This window comes from Oncorhynchus gorbuscha, unplaced genomic scaffold, assembly GCF_021184085.1.
Source record: "Oncorhynchus gorbuscha isolate QuinsamMale2020 ecotype Even-year unplaced genomic scaffold, OgorEven_v1.0 Un_scaffold_10152, whole genome shotgun sequence".
In the NCBI taxonomy this organism is placed as follows: domain Eukaryota; kingdom Metazoa; phylum Chordata; class Actinopteri; order Salmoniformes; family Salmonidae; genus Oncorhynchus; species Oncorhynchus gorbuscha.
In genome coordinates this window covers 1-11,563 of record NW_025752971.1, presented here as the reverse complement: position 1 = coordinate 11,563, position 11,563 = coordinate 1, and the positions used below count along the sequence as shown (strand labels likewise).

At 49.0% G+C, this 11,563-nt stretch overlaps 1 pseudogene; it reads left to right on the top strand.

The window, feature by feature from the left end:
* Nucleotides 1-147: 147 nt before the first annotated feature.
* Nucleotides 148-11,532, top strand: LOC124030242 (annotated as a pseudogene).
* Nucleotides 11,533-11,563: the final 31 nt, after the last annotated feature.

The following is an 11,563-nucleotide window of genomic DNA, read 5'->3' as shown; positions in this document are numbered from 1 at the left end:
GTTGTAAAGACACAAAAGATACTTGTTTACTGTTAGATGTTTGTTGGTAACCAGTTTATAACAGCATTAAGGCACCTTGGGGGTTTGTGGTATTTGGCCAATACACCACACCCCTGTGGGCCTTATTGTTGAATTATAGAACTGTAGACATCTCTGTGGTCATCTGTCCTTCCGGTCTCACCTGTTGTCCCCTGTTGTCCAGGTAAAGGGAGGCGTGTCCTTCAGGAGGAGGTGAGTACAGGAAGCTGGTTCAAGTACCTCCCCTCTTCCATCGCTGAGTTCCAGCCCGCGCTCAGAACCCTGGCTCAGCCAATCCAGAGAGAGCAGCTCAGAGACACCCTACAGCAGTGGATCAACACGTAAGACCTCATCCAATCAATACCCTTCATTTGCATGTAGAAACAGCTGCTATATTTCAGCCAATCAATACCCTTTACTTTTGCATATATAAATAGCTGCCATATTTCAGCCAATCTATGCCCTTTAATTTCAACAACTGATATTCAATATCGATCATAGTCGGCTGTAGAACTAGAATAAGATTAGTAAGGAGAGTCTGATCTGGGACCAGAATATAACCAGCTTCTTCAGGAACTATATCTACTCTGGGAACCAAATCAACCAAACTGGAACTCTCACATGCTGACTGGGGGGGGTTGGCAGATTTGAACACTGAAAAACACCTAAATTGGTGGCTGTTCAGTAACATGCTATACATGACATCAGAGCTCAGTGTCTGTACAGTAACATGCTATACATGACATCAGAGCTCAGTGTCTGTACAGTAACATGACATCAGAGCTCAGTGTCTGTTCAGTAACACGCTATACATGACATCAGAGCTCAGTGTCTGTTCAGTAACATGCTATACATGACATCAGAGCTCAGTGTCTGTTCAGTAACATGCTATACATGACATCAGAGCTCAGTGTCTGTTCAGTAACATGCTATACATGACATCAGAGCTCAGTGGCTGTACAGTAACATGCTATACATGACATCAGAGCTCAGTGTCTGTACAGTAACATGCTATACATGACATCAGAGCTCAGTGTCTGTTCAGTAACATGCTATACATGACATCAGAGCTCAGTGTCTGTACAGTAACATGCTATACATGACATCAGAGCTCAGTGTCTGTTCAGTAACATGCTATACATGACATCAGAGCTCAGTGTCTGTACAGTAACATGCTATACATGACATCAGAGCTCAGTGTCTGTTCAGTAACATGCTATACATGACATCAGAGCTCAGTGTCTGTACAGTAACATGCTATACATGACATCAGAGCTCAGTGTCTGTTCAGTAACATGCTATACATGACATCAGAGCTCAGTGTCTGTACAGTAACATGCTATACATGACATCAGAGCTCAGTGTCTGTTCAGTAACATGCTATACATGACATCAGAGCTCAGTGTCTGTACAGTAACATGCTATACATGACATCAGAGCTCAGTGGCTGTACAGTAACATGCTATACATGACATCAGAGCTCAGTGTCTGTTCAGTAACATGCTATACATGACATCAGAGCTCAGTGTCTGTTCAGTAACATGCTATACATGACGTCAGAGCTCAGTGTCTGTACAGTAACAGGACATCAGAGCTCAGTGTCTGTTCAGTAACATGACATCAGAGCTCAGTGTCGGTACAGTAACATGCTATACATGACATCAGAGCTCAGTGTCTGTTCAGTAACATGACATCAGAGCTCAGTGTCGGTACAGTAACATGCTATACATGACATCAGAGCTCAGTGTCTGTTCAGTAACATGCTATACATGACATCAGAGCTCAGTGTCTGTTCAGTAACATGCTATACATGACATCAGAGCTCAGTGTCTGTTCAGTAACATGACATCAGAGCTCAGTGTCGGTACAGTAACATGCTATACATGACATCAGAGCTCAGTGTCTGTTCAGTAACATGCTATACATGACATCAGAGCTCAGTGTCTGTTCAGTAACATGACATCAGAGCTCAGTGGCTGTTCAGTAACATGCTATACATGACATCAGAGCTCAGTGTCTGTTCAGTGTAACATGCTATACATGACATCAGAGCTCAGTGGCTCACAGTAACATGCTATACATGACATCAGAGCTCAGTGTCTGTTCAGTAACACGCCATACATGACATCGAGCTCAGTGTCTGCAATAGTAACATGCTATACATGACATCAGAGCTCAGTGTCTGTACAGTAACATGCTACATGACATCAGAGCTCAAAGTGTCTGTTCAGTAACATGCTATACATGACATCAGAGCTCAGTGTCTGTACAGTAACATGCTATACATGACATCAGAGCTCAGTGTCTGTTCAATGTAACAGTATACATGACATCAGAGCTCAGTGTCTGTTCAGTAACATGCTATACATGACATCAGAGCTCAGTGGCTGTTCACAGTAACATGACATCAGAGCTCAGTGTCTGTTCAGTAACATGTTATACATGACATCAGAGCTCAGTGTCTGTTCAGTAACATGACATGACAGAGCTCAGTGTCTGTTCAGTAACATGCTATACATGACATCAGAGCTCAGTGTCTGTTCAGTAACATGACATCAGAGCTCAGTGTCTGTTCAGTAACATACTATACATCAGAGCTCAGTGTCTGTTCAGTAACATGACATCAGAGCTCAGTGTCTGTTCAGTAACATGCTATACATGACATCAGAGCTCAGTGTCTGTTCAGTAACATGCTATACATGACATCCCAGAGCTCAGTGTCTGTTCAGTAACATGACATCAGAGCTCAGTGTCTGTTCAGTAACATGCTATACATGACATCATCAGAGCTCAGTGTCTGTTCAGTAACATGATACATCAGAGCTCAGTGTCTGTTCAGTAACATGCTATATACATCAGAGCTCAGTGTCTGTTCAGTAACATGCTATACAACTCAGTGTCTGTACAGTAACATGCTATGACATCAGAGCTCAGTGTCTGTTCAGTAACATGACATCAGAGCTCAGTGTCTGTTCAGTAACATGACATCAGAGCTCAGTGTCTGTTCAGTAACATGCTATACATGACATCAGAGCTCAGTGTCTGTTCATGACATCAGAACATGCTATAACATGATACATGACGTCAGAGCTCAGTGTCTGTACAGTAACATGACGTCAGAGCTCAGTGTCTGTACAGTAACAGGACATCAGAGCTCAGTGTCTGTTCAGTAACATGACATCAGAGCTCAGTGTCTGTACAGTAACATGCTATACATGACATCAGAGCTCAGGCTCTGTGCTTCACAGCTCTGTCTGGGTTTTGACTGACAGACGTTATGAACTAGAGCCCCGCACGTGACCAGAAGTTGTCCCCATCCCTGCCCCTAACTGGGCAACTTTTGAAAAATGTTTTGTTGACCGAGTGAAGGAAATGCTGTGAATGAAGAGGACTCAAATCAAAGCAGTCTGGTTAGGGTTGTTATCATGTTGTATTGTTTCTCCCGGCTGTAACAGAGTCAGCAGTCTGGTTAGGCGTTGTTATCATGTTGTATTGTTTTCCCAGCTGTAACAGAGTCAGTAGTCTGGTTAGGGTTGTTATCATGTTGTATTGTTTCTCCCAGCTGTAACAGAGTCAGCAGTCTGGTTAGGTTGTTATCATGTTGTATTGTTTCTCCCAGCTGTAACAGAGTCAGCAGTCTGGTTAGGGTTGTTATCATGTTGTATTGTTTCTCCCAGCTGTAACAGAGTCAGCAGTCTGGTTAGGGTTGTTATCATGTTGTATTGTTTCTCCCAGCTGTAACAGAGTCAGCAGTCTGGTTAGGGTTGTTATCATGTTGTATTGTTTCTCCCAGCTGGGTAACAGAGTCAGCAGTCTGGTTAGGGTTGTTATCATGTTGTATTGTTTCTCCCAGCTGTAACAGAGTCAGCAGTCTGGTTAGGGTTGTTATCATGTTGTACTGTTTCTCCCAGCTGTAACAGAGTCAGCAGTCTGGTTAGGGTTGTTATCATGTTGTATTGTTTCTCCCAGCTGTAACAGAGTCAGCAGTCTGGTTAGGGTTGTTATCATGTTGTATTGTTTCTCCCAGCTGTAACAGAGTCGGCAGTCTGGTTAGGGGTTGTTATCATGTTGTATTGTTTCTCCCAGCTGTAACAGAGTCAGCAGTCTGGTTAGGGTTGTTATCATGTTGTATTGTTTCTCCCAGCTGTAACAGAGTCAGCAGTCTGGTTAGGGTTGTTATCATGTTGTATTGTTTCTCCCAGCTGTAACAGAGTCGGCAGTCTGGTTAGGGTTGTTATCATGTTGTATTGTTTCTCCCAGCTGTAACAGAGTCAGCAGGTCTGGAGGGTTGTTATCATGTTGTATTGTTTCTCCCAGCTGTAACAGAGTCAGCAGTCTGGTTAGGGTTTCTATCATGTTGTATTGTTTCTCCCAGCTGTAACAGAGTCAGCAGTCTGGTTAGGAGTTGTTATCATGTTGTATTGTTTCTCCAGCTGTAACAGAGTCAGCAGTCTGGTTAGGGTTGTTATCATGTTGTATTGTTTCTCCCAGCTGTAACAGAGTCAGCAGTCTGGTTAGGGTTGTTATCATGTTGTATTGTTTCTCCCAGCTGTAACAGAGTCAGCAGTCTGGTTACTTGTTATCATGTTGTATTGTTTCTCCCAGCTGTAACAGAGTCGGCAGTCTGGTTAGGGTTGTTATCATGTTGTATTGTTTCTCCCAGCTGTAACAGAGTCGGCAGTCTGGTTAGGGTTGTTATCATGTTGTTTCTCCCAGCTGTAACAGGTCGGCGTCTGGTTAGGGTTGTTATCATGTTGTATTGTTTCTCCCAGCTGTAAGGAGGACATCTGTAATGGTGTCAGCAGTCTGCTGGTCTATGTGAACAGTCTGAAGGGCTAGCCTCCATCAGAGATGCTGTGTGGGACCTCCTCTCCACCGACTCCATCAGTCAACACTGGGCTTCATCTGCCAGCGGCTGTTAGATTCCCCCTAGAAATGTGGGAGGACTTCCTTCACTCACACATCAACGCCTGCAGGTAATTAGCTACACTCAGGTCCTGTTTCAGAACACAGATTAAATAGTCTTGATCTGGGTTTCCAGGAATTTAACGAGATCCAATGCCTCGTCCCCAGGCTTTGATTGTGGACGCTTGGAAGGAAGTGTGTGTGCACACATTAGGGTTCCTCCTGGAGGAAGTAGCACCTTCTATGGAGAATCTCTGTTGACCAGGCTTTTCAGTCTAGGACTAATCTATGTCCATGTTATAAAATAGAAAGGAGCGCTGACAGTTTAGCTGTTGTTGTTAATATTATTCTCTAGGGCAGTGTGTATTCTATACACACTGCTCCCTCCATTACATTGAGCTGTTCCCATGCAGACAGTGGGGAAACTTTTAGAAACAGGACAACAGGTTTAACCTGCCGATTTAACTAGCTAGTAGCTACAGGCTGACTTCTGTCTTCTAGCTATCTAGTAAAACTAATTCTCCTCTCCAGAATGGTTCTAATCTGCTCACTGTGTCTGTCCTGTTTCCTCTCCCTCTCTCTCCCCTTTCCTGTCACTCTCTCATCTAAACTACCCCCCATGTTCCATCTTCCTCCCTCCTTTCTATCTCTCCCCTTCTCTATCTCTCCCCTTCTCTATCTTCTGCTCCCTTAATTCTCCCGTTCTCAATCTCCCCCTCTTCTTCATTCTCCCCCAGGCGATCACCCAGGAGGGTACAGAGACTATCTCCACCAGCTGCAGACAGCTCCTCTCCTCTGCCCTTCGAGATCTAGAGGGCCATCCCACCTCCAGGCCCCGGGACCACCGGGCTCCAGCCCTCCCTCCCCAGCCGAGGTGCTCTCTACGAGGCAGACGTGGCCTCCTTCCTGTGGTCCGAGGCCCAGGGGATCTACTGAGCGGGGGCGGCAATCGAGCCTGGGTCAGTGACACCTCTGTCCCATAGCAGAGCAGACTGGCTTGCAGACCTGGCCATGAAACTCAGGCCCAGATGACACCCTGTGTCCAGATCTTCTGTTCATCACTGGATGCTGCTCTCAGAGACAGACTGGATGACCTGCAGCACTACCTGCCCTCTGGTAACACAGGTAGGAGACAGATGGATTACCTGTCCTCTGATAACACAGGTAGGAGACAGATGGATTACCTGTCCTCTGATAACACAGGTAGGAGACAGATGGATTACCTGTCCTCTGATAACACAGGTAGGGAGACAGATGGATTACCTGTCCTCTGGTAACACAGGTAGGAGACAGATGGATTACCTGTCCTCTGGTAACACAGGTAGGGAGACAGATGGATTACCTGTCCTCTGATAACACCGGTAGGAGACAGATGGATTACCTGTCCTCTGATGAGACAGATGGATTCTTGGACTTTATTTTACCAGGAGGTCCCATTAGATATTGTCCAAGGAGACCTGGTCTAATAATAATGTAATGTGAATTAGGTGAAATCCTTAACATGAAGTCATCAATATCGATTCATCTCAAACTCTCTTCTCATTATAGTGGACTCCTTTTGACCAGAGGTTCTCCTCCGTCTCCTTCCTCCACTCTACCTCCTCCCCATCTACTTCCTCCTCCATCTCCTCCTCCAACCCCCTATACCATCTTCTACCTCTGCCTCCTCCTCCCCCTCTACTTCCTCCTCTCTACCTCCTCCATCTCCACCTCAACCTCCCCTTCCCCCTCTCTTCCTCCTATACCTCCTCCTCCACCTTTACTATTTCCTCCTCTCTACCTCCATCTCCTCTTCCTCCTTCTCTACCTCCTATTCCTTCTCCCCTCCCTGACCTCCTCCCTTTTCTCCTCTGCCTCCTTCTCCTCCTCCTCTGTCTCTCCTCCTCCCCCTATACCTCCTCCTCCACCTCCCCCTATACCACCTCCTCCACCTCCTCTCTCTACCACCTCCTCCATCTCCTCTTCCACCTCCTCTGCTACAACCTCCTCTTCCTCCTCTACCACCTCCTCTATCTCCTCCTCCACCTCCACCTCTGCTACTGCCTCTGCCTCCCTCTGCCACCTCCTCCGTCTCCTCCTCCTCTGCCCTCTAACATCTCCTCTGCCTCTGCCATCTCCTCCTCCCCCTCTACCACCTCCTCCATCCCACTTCCTCCCCTCTACACCTCCTCCATCTCCCTTCCTCCCTCTACCACCTCCTCCATCTCCACTTTATCTCTACCACCTCCTCCATCTCACTTCCTCCCCCTCTGCCTCCATCTCCACTTCCTCCCCCCTCTACCACCTCCTCCATCTCCTTCCTCCCCCTCTACCACCTCCTCCATCTCCACTTCCTCCCCCTCTACCACCTCCTCCATCTCCACTTCCTCCTCTGCCACCTCCTCCATCTCCACTTCTCCCCCTCTACCACCTCCTCCCATCTCCACTTCCTCCCCCTCTACCACCCTCCCCTCCATCTCCACTTCCTCCCCTCTACCACCTCCTCCATCTCCTCCATCTCCCCCTCCCCTCCATCTCCCTCCTCCCCTCTACCACCTCCTCCATCTCCTCCATCTCTCTCTCTTCCCTCCCCCTCTACCTCTTCCTTCTCCTCCCTCTTCATCCACAGATCCCCAGGTCCCCTCCCGTCTCCTTCACTATAGGCCTCGGCTCTGGGTCAGTTCTGGTTCCGGTACCGTCTCATCATTCGACCGGTTCACAGACGCCGTGGCGGTAGAGAGAAGACCCTACGTGAACGCTGTCTGGCATGCGTACGTGACATCATCACCTGCGTGCGCTCTAAACTGGAGCGGCCTCACCTGTTGGCTCCTCCCCCGGCCCAGCCCGTCTCAGCTCGGTGCTCTTCATGGCCCGCCTCTGTCAGTCCCTCAGCAAGCTCTGCCCCAGCCTCAGGCAGTGCATCCTGGGTAAACAGGGCTGTGCTGCAGCTGACCCTGTTACCAAGGGAACACCCCGCCAAAGCAGGAAGTTGGGGAAGGCGGCTGCCAAGGCGACAGAGGTTAGCCCCGCCCAGGCCAAGTGGGCGTGTCTGAAGAGGATCTTCTGGTTTGTCAGTATGGAAGCATATCGGATGGGCTCCGCCCTCTAAGGTGAGGGGGTTACCCAGAGGGATAGTTCACCACTAAATCAAAGTTTGTCAGACATTTTTCTGGGGCTGTTTAAACATCTCAGAGTTGGAGTGGGGCTCTAGGATCAGTTTAGCCTTTTAGATTCAAATGAAATGCATGGACAGGGGACCTGATCCTAGACCAGCTCTATGACTGAATACTGGTCCTATTAGATTACATGGACAGGGGACCTGATCCTAGACCAGCTCTATGACTGAATACTGGTCCTATTAGATTACATGGACAGGGGGACCTGATCCTAGACCAGCTCTATAACTGAATACTGGTCCTATTAGATTACATGGACAGGGGGACCTGATCTAGACCAGCTCTCTGGGAGGCTTGATACAAACAGAGTTTTGTTGTCTAAGAATGTCAGACAAACTTCCAACAATCTTTGAAATGAAATCACAACCCAGTCAGTTTAGGCCGAGCCATCCTTCCTTTGATGTCATGTCTTTTATTACCTTACCCCCCTGGTCTCTCTCTTTCTCCCCAGGCGCTGGTGGAGTGGTTTACGACCTCGCTGCACGCAGAGTCTGCCGGGGCTATCTAGCAAACGCCACCAACTGGGAGGAGCTAGAGATCCAGGAAGGCGAGGTCAGGGAGCAGCGTCACCTCCAGGATCAGACTTCCGTCCAGGTAAAAGTGATGTTATGACATCATCGCTCAGCTCAGCAGGACCTGACCAGTAGTGTCTCACAGAAGGAGAAAGGATTTTCAAATAGAAAATTAACACTGAGATGCTGCAATATTATCTCTCTGTGTCTCTGTCTCCCCCCACCACCTCTCCCCCTCCCTCTCCCCTCCATCCAGGCCGTCGTGGTTTGTCCAGTCTCTGCTGTTCCACCTGTGTCTGGAGGTGAATGGTGTAGGGGGTCATGCTGTGCCCGCCCACCCTACAGGAATTACTACAAGGCTGTATGGACCTGGTGCTGCACCAGTACCAGAACCTCATACACACAGCGCAGGACAAGGTAACACACACACAGCGCAGGACAAAGGTAACACACACACACAGCGCAGGACAAGGGAACACACACACACAGCGCAGAGACAAGGGAACACACACACACAGCGCAGGACAAGGTAAACACACACAGTGCAGGACAAGGTAACACACACACACACAGCGCAGGACAAGGTAACACACACACACACAGCGCAGGACAAGGTAACACACACACACAGCGCAGGACAAGGTAACACACACACACACAGCGCAGGACAAGGTAACACACACACACACACAGCGCAGGACAAGGTAACACACACACACACAGTGCAGGACAAGGTAACACACACACACACACAGCGCAGGACAAGGTAACACACACACACACAGCGCAGGACAGGTAACACACACACACACAGCGCAGGACAAGGTAACACACACACACACAGCGCAGGACAAGGTAACACACACACACAGCGCAGGACAAGGTAACACACACACACACAGCGCAGGACAAGGTAACACACACACACACAGCGCAGGACAAGGTAACACACACACACAGGGCAGGACAAGGTAACACACACACACACAGCGCAGGACAAGGTAACACACACACACACAGCGCAGGACAAGGTAACACACACAGGCGCAGGACAAGGTAACACACACAGCGCAGGACAAGGTAACACACACACACACAGCGGGACAAGGTAACACACACACAGCGCAGGACAAGGTAACACACACACACACAGCGCAGGACAAGGTAACACACACACACAGGGCAGGACAAGGTAACACACACACAGCGCAGGACAAGGTAAGCACACACACACACAGCGCAGGACAAGGTAACACACACACACACAGCGCAGGACAGGGTAACACACACACACACAGCGCAGGACAAGGTAACACACACACACACAGCGCAGGACAAGGTAACACACACACACACAGCGCAGGACAAGGTAACACACACATACACAGCGCAGGACAAGGTAACACACAGACACACACAGCGCAGGACAAGGTAGCACACATACACAGCGCAGGACAAAGGTAACACACACACATACACAGGACAAGGTAACACACACATACACAGGACAAGGTAACACACACACACACAGCGCAGGACAAGGTAACACACACACACACAGCGCAGGACAAGGTAACACACAGACACACACAGCGCAGGACAAGGTAACACACACATACACAGTGCAGGACAAGGTAACACACACATACACAGCGCAGGACAAGGTAACACACACATACACAGGACAAGGTAACACACACACACACAGCGCAGGACAAGGTAACACACACACACACAGCGCAGGACAAGGTAACACACACACACACAGCGCAGGACAAGGTAACACACACACACACAGCGCAGGACAAGGTAACACACACACACACAGCGCAGGACAAGGTAACACACACACACAGCGCAGGACAAGGTAACACACACACACACAGCGCAGGACAAGGTAACACACACACACACAGCGCAGGACAAGGTAACACACACATACACAGCGCAGGACAAGGTAACACACAGACACACACAGCGCAGGACAAGGTAACACACACATACACAGCGCAGGACAAGGTAACACACACATACACAGGACAAGGTAACACACACATACACAGGACAAGGTAACACACACACACACAGCGCAGGACAAGGTAACACACACACACACAGCGCAGGACAAGGTAACACACAGACACACACAGCGCAGGACAAGGTAACACACACATACACAGCGCAGGACAAGGTAACACACACATACACAGCGCAGGACAAGGTAACACACACATACACAGGACAAGGTAACACACACACACACAGCGCAGGACAAGGTAACACACACACACACAGCGCAGGACAAGGTAACACACACACACACAGCGCAGGACAAGGTAACACACACACACACAGCGCAGGACAAGGTAACACACACACACACAGCGCAGGACAAGGTAACACACACACACACAGCGCAGGACAAGGTAACACACACACACAGCGCAGGACAAGGGAACACACACACAGCACAGGACAAGGGAACACACACACACACACAGCGCAGGACAAGGGAACACACAGCGCAGGACAAGGGACACACACACACACAGCGCAGGACAAGGGAACACACAGCGCAGGACAAGGTAACACACACACACACAGCGCAGGACAAGGGAACACACAGCGCAGGACAAGGTAACACACACACACACAGCGCAGGACAAAGGGAACACACAGGGCAGGACAAGGGAACACACAGGGCTGACACTGTAATCATAGAGCCTGGACAATGAAATGAGTTGTCATCCTAAAGAGATGAACATCCCCCTCTCTCTCCCCTTCCCCCCCTCTCTCCCCCCCCCTCTCTCTCTCCAGGACTGTCTGTTCCCTATGACTCAGAACAGGTCTCTACAGCTGTTATTTGACCTGAGATATCTCACTGCTACCCTGGGTACCAAACTAGAGGATGGCAGGGGCTTCCGCTCTCAACAAGACCCCAGGTACACACACACACACACACACACACACACA